Source organism: Diceros bicornis, chromosome 15 (genome assembly GCF_020826845.1).
Source record: "Diceros bicornis minor isolate mBicDic1 chromosome 15, mDicBic1.mat.cur, whole genome shotgun sequence".
NCBI lineage: Eukaryota > Metazoa > Chordata > Mammalia > Perissodactyla > Rhinocerotidae > Diceros > Diceros bicornis.
Genome location: NC_080754.1, coordinates 41,720,267 through 41,734,008, shown reverse-complemented (window position 1 = coordinate 41,734,008; position 13,742 = coordinate 41,720,267). Strand labels below are relative to the sequence as shown.

At 37.0% G+C, this 13,742-nt stretch overlaps 1 long non-coding RNA gene across 1 annotated transcript in view; it reads left to right on the top strand.

Moving 5' to 3' along the window:
* The window catches only part of LOC131414937 (uncharacterized), a 36,491-nt gene extending 36,183 nt beyond the window's left edge, over positions 1 to 308 (top strand). The window contains exon 3 of the long non-coding RNA XR_009222265.1: positions 32 to 308. This is a non-coding gene — a long non-coding RNA (uncharacterized LOC131414937). The remainder of the gene's footprint in view (positions 1 to 31) is intronic.
* Positions 309 to 13,742: the final 13,434 nt, after the last annotated feature.

Here is a 13,742-nt window from a genome sequence, read left to right as displayed (position 1 = left end):
TTTTTCTTCTCTTTTCTTCTTTTGGAGAAAGAAAGCCTGACAGGTTTCTCCGGAAAAGTGGCCATCCATGGAGTGAATGAAATGTTCCCTTTCTATTCCAGTAAGTAATTGACTTGTAACTAAAATTGAACTGGCTGCTATGTCAACTGCAATGTGAGCTGCTGCTGGCACAGGTGTTGCTTACTCTTTAGCCTGGAAAGAAAAGGGGCTTAACCTGTGATTGCATTTCAAGTCAATTGACCTCAACGTGATAGTACATAATTCTCACTTGCCTACCAAATGGCCTGAGTTCTCATTCTCACCCTGGTTCTGGCACCTTCGTTTTTAATGTTTGGTGTAGCTAATGCTAGGGTTGCTCTTTTGGTTAGAAATAAAGTGGGTGGAGAACAGTTCTAAGTAAATAACAAATGATGGTCAGCCAACTAAGTCTTTAATCCAGTGCTCAATGTGTTCTTTTTTTAATGCATTAACTGTAAGTTCATGTAAATTATTATTCAGACTTTTATTTTAAAAAGTATGGATTTATGGACAACCATTTTATTACTAAGAATTCACAGTAAATCCAAATCACTGAGTTATAAACCAGCAAAAGATGTGAAATTATGATGGTAAGGGATTTCAAATGCTTAACTTTGATTATGTAACCTATCATAGGTCTTCTAAATATGCCTTGCACTTAAATTATTTTTTAGTCCTAGGAATGAAATAGCAGCATTATTTTTCCTAGTTTCTGTAAATAAAACAAAAGATTGATTAACTTTAGCAAAATGACCCTATTTGAGTTTTGGAGACAACCTATATCTACTTCCCAACACCAAAATAAAAATCAATGACATCTAAAATTACCATTTACACTTGAAGCTATTCTCCATTCATTTTATGTAAAATGGTTGCATGCTAAGAATTGGTCTGTAAGATGAGAGCAGCCATGGACTGTTTTTTAGTTTCTAACTTCCTTTTTAACTTGAGAATTAGAAGAAAGTGCTGATGATGCTTGCTTAACCCTCCTTTTAGTGCCAGGCTGTGACTAGCTCTCTGTGAAACCATTTCTGACCCTCTGCTTGCAGTGGTGAACTTGAATTTTTCCCCTCCTTGCCCATCACTGTCAGTCAATTATAGGATTGAACTGAACCAGAAAATCTGGTACAGTCTGGTAATTAGTACAAAGGGTTTCCAGTCTAGTGTAAAGACGGAGATGCAAGAGCCCCAGCAGTCACAGAAATCGTTTTGATTGGCCATGAACATTGCCTTTTAGTGCTGCTCGGTGACTTCCTAAAGATATTGCCTCCTACCCTACAGGTCTTCTCCTTCAAGTACATTATGGACCTTTTTCTAAAGTCGTGTGTGTGTGTATGTGTGTGTGCGTGTGTGTGTGTGTGTTTCTTTTTTTAGATCCAACTTCTCCCATTTTTAGTCTGTCATTTTTGCCTATCAAACAGACACATTTTGACTTGCCCAACAAAGAACCAAGTTATCAACACTCACAGAAACTGACATTTTTAATTCAGGCTTCATTGTGTCTTCGAATTATGACAGTGAAGTACAAAGACATTTTAAGAGTTTTTTCATTATTTTTTTTTAATCCAGCATTGGGATGTTTATCTTTCTTTAGTATTCATATTTCCTTTTCTACCTTTATTCTCAGTAATATATAATTAGCATTATCAAAACCATCAGCTATTATCCTTTATGACTTTTGACCTTTATTTTTTTAATATGTCTCAAGCTAGCATTCTCTAAAATAAGTAAAAACTCCATGAGAAACTTGAATGAAATATTTTAGGGTTATAAAAACAATGAAATAATTTAAAATGTGAATCTCCTTTAAACACCTTAACATTACATGACTAGGTAAGTAATGGGTTATGTGATAAAACTATAGCAACAAAATAAATTTCAGAAAAAATTATTTTGTAAGTCAAACTTGCATTTGATAGTAAGTGCAATTTAATAGTCTATATTTCATCATGCATTTTTAACTACTACTTTGGAGTTCTTGGCTTATTATCAAAAGCTATTTTTGGATAAATTATATTTTTTTGCAGAAGCAAACATCCTCTTTGATTATAGATTACAATCACTCATTAGTCACACATTAGATACAACAAAGGTGTTTGGTAGCATGTCATTGTAACAAATGCTTGCCCCCAAAAGATAGATAGATAGATAGATAGATAGATAGATAGATAATGTATTTAAGAGCAAATTTAATGTCTAACAGCCTGGAAAAAATTGCAAAAGCAGCAGTGCCCAAAATGACAGAAGCAAAAGAAAGCACAAGGTTTTCTTTTCCAAGAATGCTATTTTTAAAACAATCTGCATCACGATTTTAGTTGTGATGCATGTGTGTTGTGAATGTTCTAAAAGACTCTTTTATTTACCCACATCTTAATGTAGCTTTAGATATCTGTTTTATCCTATGCACAATCTTGACAAAAGTAGTTATGTTACCACATCTGGTACTGATTTTTACATGTCTGACTTTGCTATTAAATTTCAAGAAGGTTAATATTGCTTTTGTAACCCTGTCATGAGTAATGCATTTTCCAAATAAACAAGTCATAATTTTAAAGGCTGTTCAAGCAGCAGTATTTCTGTTGAAATAGTTTTGCATTCATTTCTCCATTGTTTTTTAACCATAATATAGTGTAATGCTTTGAAAAGAATACGCATATTTATGTAATTAACACTTTTTGTTTTTAGCAAAACCTTGCCCATTAAAAACTAAGAGGGTCTTAGAAACCATATAAATGGACAACTTTTCAGTGACAATATTTGCATTCAATTTTTAATTTACCATCTTTATCTTGAAATGTATGCATAAAGTGACTGGGAGAAGAATACATTCTGGTAATATTTTCTTATTTTATTTTTTAATCTAAAATATATGTTGAAATTCAAAAGATGCTTGCCACATGTAGTATGGCAGTGTTCTATATTCTGTAATAGCCAAATGCTGTATGGGTCTGTATGATATTACAGAGGTTCACAGGCTTTGCTCACAGAAACAGCGAGTAAAATTCTTTTCTACCTCCGTCTTACTCCTAGTGGCAGGAGTTAGACTTGGAAAGAATCCTAAAGATTATCTAACCTGATGGTTTTCAAACTGTATTCCCTTGAGCTCTTAGGTTCTTTGGGGATACTCGGGGCCATGGGAGAAGGGAGGCCAAGTCATCTGTTACCTCATTGAGACCACAGCATCTCTGCTTTTATCTGCTGTGTCTATTCGAGTTCTGGGTTAAGATGAGAATCCTCTGCTGGAGGGAAAAAAGTAAAAAATTAGTGACAGAGCCCATGTTATAGATAAGGAAACTAGAGTTTACTTAAGGTGGCACACTGAATCAGTGACAAGGTCAATTTTGTAAACCAATCTCTTGTCTCTTAGTCCTGAAAGCTCACTTTCCTAAACTACAAGAAACTCTCCCTACATGGTCATGGGTCTTTATGTGTAGTCATCCTGAGCAATATTACTAAAAGCATACACTAAGATATCCATAGCCCTATATTCAAAATCAAAATACTTACTGAAGATACTGTATCCAAGTGGTAAATGCAATTGAGTACCATGTTGTGGACCAAAATCAAGCCCTTTATTTGATAATACCATTAAATTTGGTGCCTTATTGTAGCTCTTAGGTAAAATATTGATTCATCTATTACTTAGTAAAATAATGTTTGGAGAGTATTTTTATAGTATTAAAAAATACATAACATAAAATTTACTATCTTTAAATATTTTTAAGTGTAAAGTTGGGTAGTGTTAACTATATTCACATTGTTGTGCTTAGAGGCATCTTTCACAGCAGAAAAATTAACTAGGACCCAAAGCCAAAAGAGAGAGAATTAAAGGAAATAGATTAAGATGCTACTTTTCCCAAAACATGTTGTGTGGAATATTATTCCCATAAGCTGTGCCAGGTAAAAGAGTGACATTGTCAAATAATTTTCAGAAATGTAGCGTGATATACCCCTCCCTAGGAAATTCACAGTGAAAATGTGTATTTGAAAATCTCTGAGAAATCATATTGTAAAGATCTTTTTGAACTTTGTGTAATGTAGAGTATCCCCAAATATTTTTCCGTAGACTTTCCCTACCTTTTTGGCAAAAAAAAAAAAAAAAAAAAAATCTATTTTTGTTCTTCAGGGATAATGTTTTGTTGAACACATTCTGGGAAATTCTCCTCTAATAGAACCTTTGCAGATTAAAAAAAATAAAAATTAAAAAGATCTGTAAGGTGAGGTTTATGTTATTTATGCTAACTGGCTCTGTGTTTACCAATCCTTTTTCCTCATCTTGTGGATATGATATTAATGGACATCCCATTAATTCAATCATTTAACAAATATTTAGGCACAGTGCTAAATGCTGGGAATACGATAATGACTAAACCAATCAGGGCCCCTGACGTTACAGAGCTTACAGTCCTAGCATCTAAAAAAGAAAGAAGAAATACAGGGAGAACAAGCAATGTTAGCTGTTTCTGGCAGTCATAGCTTATCTGTCTATGTTTGTTTTGTTTTCGCTAATTCTAAAATGAGAGAAGAGGGAAAGAAATAAAAAGCAGAACACCAGTCCAGAAGTTTACAAGCTGCTCTTTGAAAAGAGATATTCCATATTTTCCTGAGATCTACTTATGCATCAGCAATTTGATCTATGATACTTCTCTAGTAATCCAAAGATGGGCTGCTATTGTTTAGAAAAAGGGAGATAGGAAGGGAAGAAAAGAAAGCAAAGGAGAAAGGAAGGAAGGTAGGAAGAAAGGAAGGGTGGGGAGGGAGGAAGAAAGGAAGAAAGAAAAGACAATGTTTCCTGGTCTCTCCTCCTTTTGTAACCCCTTAGGTATTGCTGTTACCTTCTATATAAGACAGTTTCTTTCAAGTGTCAGCTGAAGACCTTGTTTGGTCAACAATCCGCATGTCATCATTGTCTTCCTAATAATCCAAGAGTATCTCTCAATCAGATTCAACTCTAGATGGTAACCACGGGTCCTACCTCTGTCAGGAAATATTTTCTCTAATTAGCTATCCAACCTTCTCTCTCAGGCTCTGCCCTTTATGCTGGAGAATCTGTGTCTTCATGTGAGCAGAAGTTGTCTCCTAAGCAAGGGAAAAGTCAGGCCCATGGGCATAGACAGTGCGTGGTTCTGCAGAACTGTCCCATCCCTAGAACACCTACACAAAAATATAAGATGTGGTCCTGCCAAAAGATGTTCTTGAAAGGTTCAAGAAAAGCCTCATGTTCTATTGGACAGTTCCCTAATGTCCCGTTTTCTTGTATGGATATGGAAGTGAGTGACTTGAAGGATAACTCCTGTATATACCACTTGAAAATAAATATTGTAGGTGACTCGCCGTGGGTCACCGAGATTTGGAAAAAAGGAAAGGTTGCAAAAGTTAAAAGAACAAAAAGAGGCTCTCAACTAAGAGATAAAGGAAGACCTTGTTCCAACTAGGTCTGTTAGCTGCGTTTACTGTCATTGATGTGTCACAGGTGATTCTCTATAAATCAGTTGTGAGCTGAATCCCCTGGGATATTGCAACCTCATTTTCCTATTTCCTCCTGCTCCTCCTAGCCTTTCTTTCAATGGGAACAATGTGAGATAAGATCATTGTCAGAATACTATGACGAAAGGACTTAGAAAAGAATCTGGGATTTTCGAGTTAAAATTAAGAGCTGTGTTAGTCTATTTTCTTCTTCTAGTTAGCTAGGAGTCAGTTTTCTAATTCATCCTCCTCTCTGTCATTTGCCTGTTGATAATAAGCTAGCTAGGCCATGCAGCACTTGTCCCTTTTTATTCCTTTTAATTAACTTTTTAAAATTAATTATGATGACTTGTAGGGATTTCTATTCTCTCTTCTCATCAGATTTGTTTGGCTTATTTTTTATTTACACACCACTACCCACTGCTGTGAATTAACAATAACAAAAAATCTGCACTCTTCCCTTCCACCTCTTGAACTGGAGAAACAGTTAGCTAATAAGAGGCTAAATGAGCCTTAGAGTATAGAGAAGCTGGAATCCTTAAATTATTTAAATTGAAAAATGGCTGGTTTTACAAACAGAAAAACTCAAGTGGACCGTAAGCCCTACTTGATTGTCCCCCTTATCTGGATGATCTTGTAATGACAGCTGGAGTTATCTGCCATTGGCATCACTGTCCACAAAAGCTTCTACTCTCTCTGCTCAACTCTTCAGTGGCCCTGGGGAGCTGGAGCTGTTTCAGGGGAGAGGGCCCTAGAGAATTGGAAACTTTATTAAAATGCAAAGCTGTCTCTAGTGACAGAAAAGCTCAGTAAAAAAGTGATGGATCTAAGACCACAGAGCCAGAAATGATCTTCAGAATGAAAAACGGAGATTTCATTTGCTATCTCCAAAAGGCTAGGGTCAGTGTAAAATAAAAAGCAATGTGAAACAAACAGCAGTGTAAAATAAAGAGCAAGGGCGGGGGGAAGGAAAATATGAAGTTTCAACATGAGTAGTACAACAAATGCCATATGTCCGACTACCCCTTGCAGAATTCAGTCTCAGGAAGCAGCCCTGTGGAATGTATTGTGAGAAGTGAGGATAGTTGTCTGCCTTGAAAGGTTAGCGAAGTACCCCTAAAACATGCCTGATTTTCTCTTGGTAAGCAACTCATTCTTGGCTCTCATCCATGAATTTTCTGAAACTCTTTGTTACTAATAGTATTATCGGTAATAAGATAGTAATAGGAATCCATCACACTTTAACTTGAAGCTGAAAGTGGCCCTTCACTTCACTTACCTTTGACCATGAGGAATCTAATCCTCAAAATATATTTTAAGGATATTTGCCCAATTTGATCCATTGTACTATAAAATTACAAAATTGGATCTTAAATTTGACACTTTGTCCCTTTAACTCAAAAGACTCTGTGTATATTACTCACTAATAAGTTGAAATATTGAAATGAAAATCGAGGCACTAAAGTATAGAACAATTAAGTAATTTGTTATAAACAAGGAAAATTAGTAGTACAATTAAAAACAAGGTCCAGGTTTCAATTTGAGTATACTAAGCTCTTCATAAATCTCTCTTCTTTTGTTTTGCATTCAAAATTTCTTACTAGAAAAAAATTACTCTAAGCACAAAAAATCATAAATAATATTCAAAATATCTCAGTACTCTTAAAAAGCAAAGTATTATGTTCCTTTCTGCACTTCACTGCTTTGAAAAAATTTTCAGAAGAGATTTATTAACATTATCATCACCATCTTGACAACTACCAACAACCATTTACTGAGTATTTACCATATTTCTTTCCAGCCCTTCTCCCTTTTTCAAACTTCATTTTCCCTTCTGCTCTGGAACTTTGAAAAGGAAAAAAAATCAAAGTGTTGGTCTAAATTGTCTAACTGGTAATTTCTCTTTTTATGCAACTAGCAAGTTCAGTCAGCAAATAAAAAGCCTAAATGAAGTACCCTATTCCTTCATCTTCAGCAAAAGACATTAAAGTTACTGGTCAGATCACAATTACTCCAAATATCAAGAGAACCCCCAAATATGTAATACTTTTATCCCTCTTATTCCTAAACATATTGTATTTGTGCTTAATATGTTTATAAACTGATATTTTTGTGATGAGAAAAGATGGGTAGAATTACTTAAGATGTTTTTTTCCATTTTCAGTTCAGAGATGGCTTAAGGTGTGACCTTGTAAACATAAGCTTCCTTCTCCAATGTAAGAAAACAAGGTCTTCTCTGTCCCCAAAAAAGAGACTGGGCACTGGAACACAGAGAGGCCCCTTTGTCCGCCTTTCTCCTCCACCCCCCATTAGTATGCACTGCTGCAAACTTGAGGCCCAGTGAGGAACTTCTTTGACTCGGGAGGTTGATTTTTGCAAAACCTAAACCTTTGTTCCACAGGGACACTCATGTCAAATGACAATCCCCCATAGTAATTGTAACTCTACCATGTTCTCCCATTCAAGACAGTGTACTGGTAGTGCAAGTGAGTGAAAGCAATGCTGTACAAGGATAACCTTGAGTTTGCTAGTATTAATTCTTAAATATGTTGTCTGCAAACCCCAGAACTTTATTATTATTTCATATTTCTTGTAACACATCTCAATCACAGCTAATCATAACACATCAGAGTCTCATGACATTGGGGTTGAAAATATATCCATTTAACGAAATTGGCAGCCAAACTGGCGGAGCTGTTAAATGATAAGAGATCCTTCGATCCCTGGAGCTAACTCGAGACCCGAGAGGGCACTCTGAACCAACACTGGCTCTGAGGAATCTTTCAGCAAATGATAGGACCACATCATATTGCTCTGCTCCTTCCACCCTGGTGCCCTCACACCAGGTTGTTCAACAGCCTCAATTTATGGGGCAGGGCAGGACAAAGTGTGTTTATGTTAAACTAGGATTTAAATAAGCTTAAGATACCAAAATATTGTTAACAACATGAAATTAATTTTATGTATCATGATTAAATTTCTGTCTTTTTATTAATTGTATTATTGGCATATGTTAACTTGGAATTTACATTGAAAACAAAATTATTTTTTAAATTTTCAGTGTTCAAAATGCAATGATTCTCTGGAGAGCTTTTAAAAAGTCTGATACAGAAACTATACCCCAGACAAGTCAAATCTGAATCTCTGAGAATGGGACCCCGGCACCAGTAGTTTTTAAAGCTCCACAGGTGATTCCAATGTTGAGAACCACTGGTTTAAGGAAGGGAAAAGGGCAGGAAAGGGAGATCAGTATAGGGAGATATTAAGAAATTCTGGTCATACAGTTATAACTGGTGTTATTTGGATTTGTCAACTTGCTATTCTGAGAGCTGCCAATAACACTGGAGATGGGTGTAAGACATTCCCAGACAGCAGTCACTCCCTACCCCTCTCTGTGCATCTGTCCTTGTATTCTTATAACTCTGTGAGCCAAGGGCAAAAGGGAAGTGGTGGCTTCTCTGTGGCTGCAGAATTCTCTCAAAATTAATTCAGTAAAACTTTCCTCTACTTCTCTGTCTTTGGCGGCAGGTAGAAGTAGAGTCCTAGGCTTACTACAAACTTCCCCAGAATAGACAGATTCAGACCACAGTTAAAAAAATAATATGGAATGTCTATTGTGAGCAAGATGGTAAGTTAATCCTCACGACAACCTGGGAGGCAGGTATTAGATGTGCCTCCATTTTACAGATGAAGATACTGAGAAACAGCAACATAAGAAAGCTGCCTGAGGTCATACAGCTAATGTGTGCCTAAGTCTGGACTTCTTACTCTAAGACAGATGGAAAACTGACCAAGGGTCACCCCAGCCATTCATGGACAGCTGTCTGTGTCAAAAGAATCTTCCATTCTTTAGGTAGAGAATCAAATTAGTATGCTAATTGTGTTCTTTGCTAGTATGTGTAAGCAAGCATTATACTCACAGACATAGAAAAGAATCTTAGTATTCAGACACCAGTATGGTATTTGTCCTCTTTTGAAACATCATCACTAGTTCTCATGACCAATTTAAGTCTATCAGAGTTTCTTTGATTAAAAAAAAAAATGTTTGGAATAGCTAAGAGAACCCAGCATACATCTAAGCTCAAGCTTACATGGAACCTTTGAAAACAGGGTATGACTCCTTCTTATAACCGTTCTGAAAATGGAAATCCTCTTGAATTCATGGTGGTAGAAAAGAAAAAGGAAAGATACATTTTATATGTTCTCCCTCTGAAATCCTAGAGTGTGATAGTGTAATTGGGATTTGGCATCAATCCCAAACAGCTGGAGCCATCTGTTTCTTATTTTGTAAACTTTTTCTCAACCAGAAATTGCTAGCTGCCTAAAGAAACAACCTAAGGTAAGACCAGCCGTCAACCAATTTGAAGAAAGCAGTTTACCTTTGATTTACTCATCGAGCATTACCTTGTGTCTACTACGTGCTAGGTGCTTTTGCTTTAGCTATTTCATTTGTACCCCTTCCTCACCTTATTGGCACTCCTTGTCCTTCTTCCCCTCATGCTCCCAACAGCCTTATTTCCTGTCCCTTTACCCTCTGGGCCAAAATCTGATCTCAGAACCTTCATTCATATGAAGGTAAAAGTGGTTGATAACAGCTAAAAAGGGTTACAATTTCCAAGGTGATATGCGTTTTAACGGGGATCAAATCCTTGAAGCTAAAAGGGCATGCTCTTGTGGTATAATTACAGACAGCGATTCCCCGGAGCCTGGTGAAGGCTGCTCCAATCTTGCCATGCACATGGCAGCCTACTGAGCTCAGGTCCATGCCTTTTCATGTTTTTATCCCTAGTGCTTGGCACAGTGACCAGCACATTTGGCACTCAGTAATGAAGGAAGCTCTTGCCTGAGGAAAACAAATTGCAACAATAAAGATGCCCTGACACAGATGAATGGGAAGATGCGGGATTAGTTTTGAGCCAAAATGCCATAGAGAGAGGCCAGGTAAAAGCAGTAACAAGAGATAACCTGGTCCCATTATTTGAACTTTCCTAGAAGCCAGTGTCAGTTTCAAGAGACTTCTAGGAGTTCCCATTAGCTCTAGGATCTACAAATCTAGTTTTACTTAGTAGCTCTGCTACATTTCAATTTGGGTTGCACTGAAATTGGGATAAAGAGTAAATGAATCATTCAAAAAATATTTATTGAGCACCTATTATGTACCACGAATGCTGCTAGGCATTGTGGATATAGGAGTATAAAATTCAGTTTCTGCCCTCATGAAGCTAACATTCTACTTAAAGAGGCTGATGTGAAACCGTTAACTATATAATTCGATAATTAATTGGAGTCGTATTAAGTGCTGCAAAGGAAAATTACAGGGTACTAAGAAAGCACATAACAGACGACTATGACCTACCATAGAAGGTGGGGAAAAGCTTCTTAGAAAAAAAAAAGTAATTTAAGTGGATTCCAGAAGGATGAGTAGGAAGAAGTGGACATTTCTAATAAACACCTTTACCATGTGATCCACTAGAGCTAATCCTCAGATCAGTCTTCCTGATAATTGTCTTGATCCCATTCTTGAAGTTGTTCATGTAGAAAACATTTTGAGGTCTTTGTGACAAGCTGCCTATTCAAGGCTGAGTTCAGACAAAAGAAAACATTGGCGTAGAGGAAGAAATCATTTCCATAGATGTAAACAACTTTATGAGGCACACACAAGTGGACTGTGATCTCATCCATTACTGTTTCTCTGTGCTCTCACCTCGGTCATTAGCATGAACGCCCATTTGACATACCCCATCAGTACGCTCTAGGCCAGCAGCTTTCAAATTCTGAAATGTCCATGGACTAGACTTTCTATATGGCTCTGTCCAGAAACTTTGGGTGAAAGAAAAGCAGTTACAGAAAAGAAAATGAGTCAAAGAACTGAAAACCTCAGAGAAACCTGGTCTTGTAAGGACACTTTAACCACCCCACCTCAGCCTTCTTTTAATTTGGAACCAATACTTTGCAAGTTTGCAAAAAGACATTTCCAAGTTCATCATGCTATTTTATGCATCACCTTCTCTTGGCCCCTTTCTTCAGCTAATTAAATCCTTGTTACTAAAAACTTGGTTCTCGCATCTTCTCCTCTTACCCCACTATCCCAATCTAATTTAGATACTCCTCCTTTGTGCTCTCATAGCATGCTGCACTTTTATACCTTATCACAGCTATATTATAATAATTGATTTACTTATCTGACTCATCTACTTCTTGGGGGAGTAAGTTTCCTTAAGGGCAAGGCTCATGTTTTAATCATTTTTGTATCCCTAGTGCCTAGCAGAGTACTTAAGAAAGAGTCCGCTGAGTGAATTTCATGTTAATGTTCATGTATGATAGTTACTTGTCCTTTCTTAGCCTCTGGAGAGACATGGAGACTTAGATTTTGCATATCTAGTAAACTAGACTGGTTTTGTATGTAGGAAGCTTTTGACCCATGTCAGTCTGAAATTCTTCTCCATTTATAGATAAACCTGTTTAAGTACCTTAACTAGGCTATTGCCTTCTAGTCTTGCTTTGAAAACATCTTAAGAACTAAATAGATGAGTATAAATGGTCCCACTAACCAATACATCAGTCAAGAACAAGATTGATTTTGATGGTCAGCACTGAATAAGATACAACTATATGCATAAGTCTGATCTTGTAGTCAATGTGTTTCAAATAATTTCCACATTTCATGTTAAAAATGGTGTGATTTCCAAGCTAGAAGCAAGGAAATAATAAACTATGCCTAGCAGGATATTTGTCAAGTAGTAAGTACTTAAATGTTTATTTAATGAGAAAAGGAAAGGATACATTATTAAAGGAATAATTGGATGCATGGATAAATATAGTACAATCCACAGGAATCATCAAGCCGTAAGTTAGAATAAGGTGTTTATCATTGGCAAAATGACAAAGCCATCAAACACAAAAAATAAAAGCTATTGGAAGATCACATTTTCCAACCCAATAGGACCCAAATATCATTTAAATAGTGAAAAAGAAGAATGTGTTTAAAAAATATATACTAACCTGGAGGAGGCAACAGCTTGATATATGAGGAGAAAGTATTATAAACTCTAGAGAAATCTCCATACCACCCAATCTTTCTCCTCACACCCCTCACACACACACACACAAACACACACACAGTCACCATCCTCACATACACACAAGTCATGGTTGTCTTGTCTACTTGCTTTTCCTGAAATAACCTTGATTTGAAAAAGAGGAAGTTAGAGATGATAGTAGAGAGTAAGAGAAAGTTCCCTCCCACAGAAGTTCCCCTCCATCCTTCTCTGAACATTATTCTTCAAGATCGGCATAATTGCCACCTCTTCTATGAAAACCTTCCTTGAGCCACTGTTGCCGCCAGCTAATTGCCCGCTTCCTCTGCGCCACCACTACAGCTTACGTCTTCCCTTCTTTTGCACTTCTCTCACTGTCCTTCGTTACAGTTGCCTAAATCTGTCCTTCCTCTAGGATAGGAGCTTTGAAAGAGGCGTCGTGTCTCATTTATCTTTATAGCCCATTCTCCCTCTCTTCCTTCTCCATTCCTAACCCAGCACCTGGCAAAAAATAGGAAGGCAGAAAATGTTTGTTGGATAGAAGGAAGGAAAGAAGAAAAAGACAACAGTTTATTTCTGAAGAAAAGACCATTTATATTCTTTCTTCAAAATATTTTCTCTTTCTAAAATCAGGGGGGCAGCCTTTTTGCCCCCCACCACAGGTGTGGGGGGTGTGTCCTTGAACACCTTACTTTGGCAAAGAGCCCAAATTCCATCTCCAACCAGCTGAGTCATCTTCAGTTTCTCTGTGGTTCATTCAGGCTTTTTCCCTTCATTGACACATTAACATTTCATGGTGAGTGGGTCCTGTTCAGCTAGCAGCCCCTCTCAGCCCCGACACCTCTAAGCTGTCCTCACTTCACTAGTTCCCAATGGCCTGCGTCTTGGGGAGCTCTCTGTCCTCATCATCGTCTAGCTAGCAGAGGAGCTGTTGGTTTGCTGTTGCCATACCTCAGGTTTGATAATTAACAACATGAAACAAACTCAGAGAATGAGAGACTTCTGCTAGAGGCTATCTTCTCTTAGGTGTTCTTTTGGAAAGCACCCAATTTGTTTTAAGAAAATGAGAGAAATACAGATTATGAAAGAATTGGACAGATCTAATATCTGCTTGATCTGGTATCTTGTTAAAATCTTTCATTTTTTATTTTTCTCAAATATCTACACGTCTTACCTCTATGCCCTCTGCAATAGTGACTCCCAGCGAGTTTCTACTTCAAT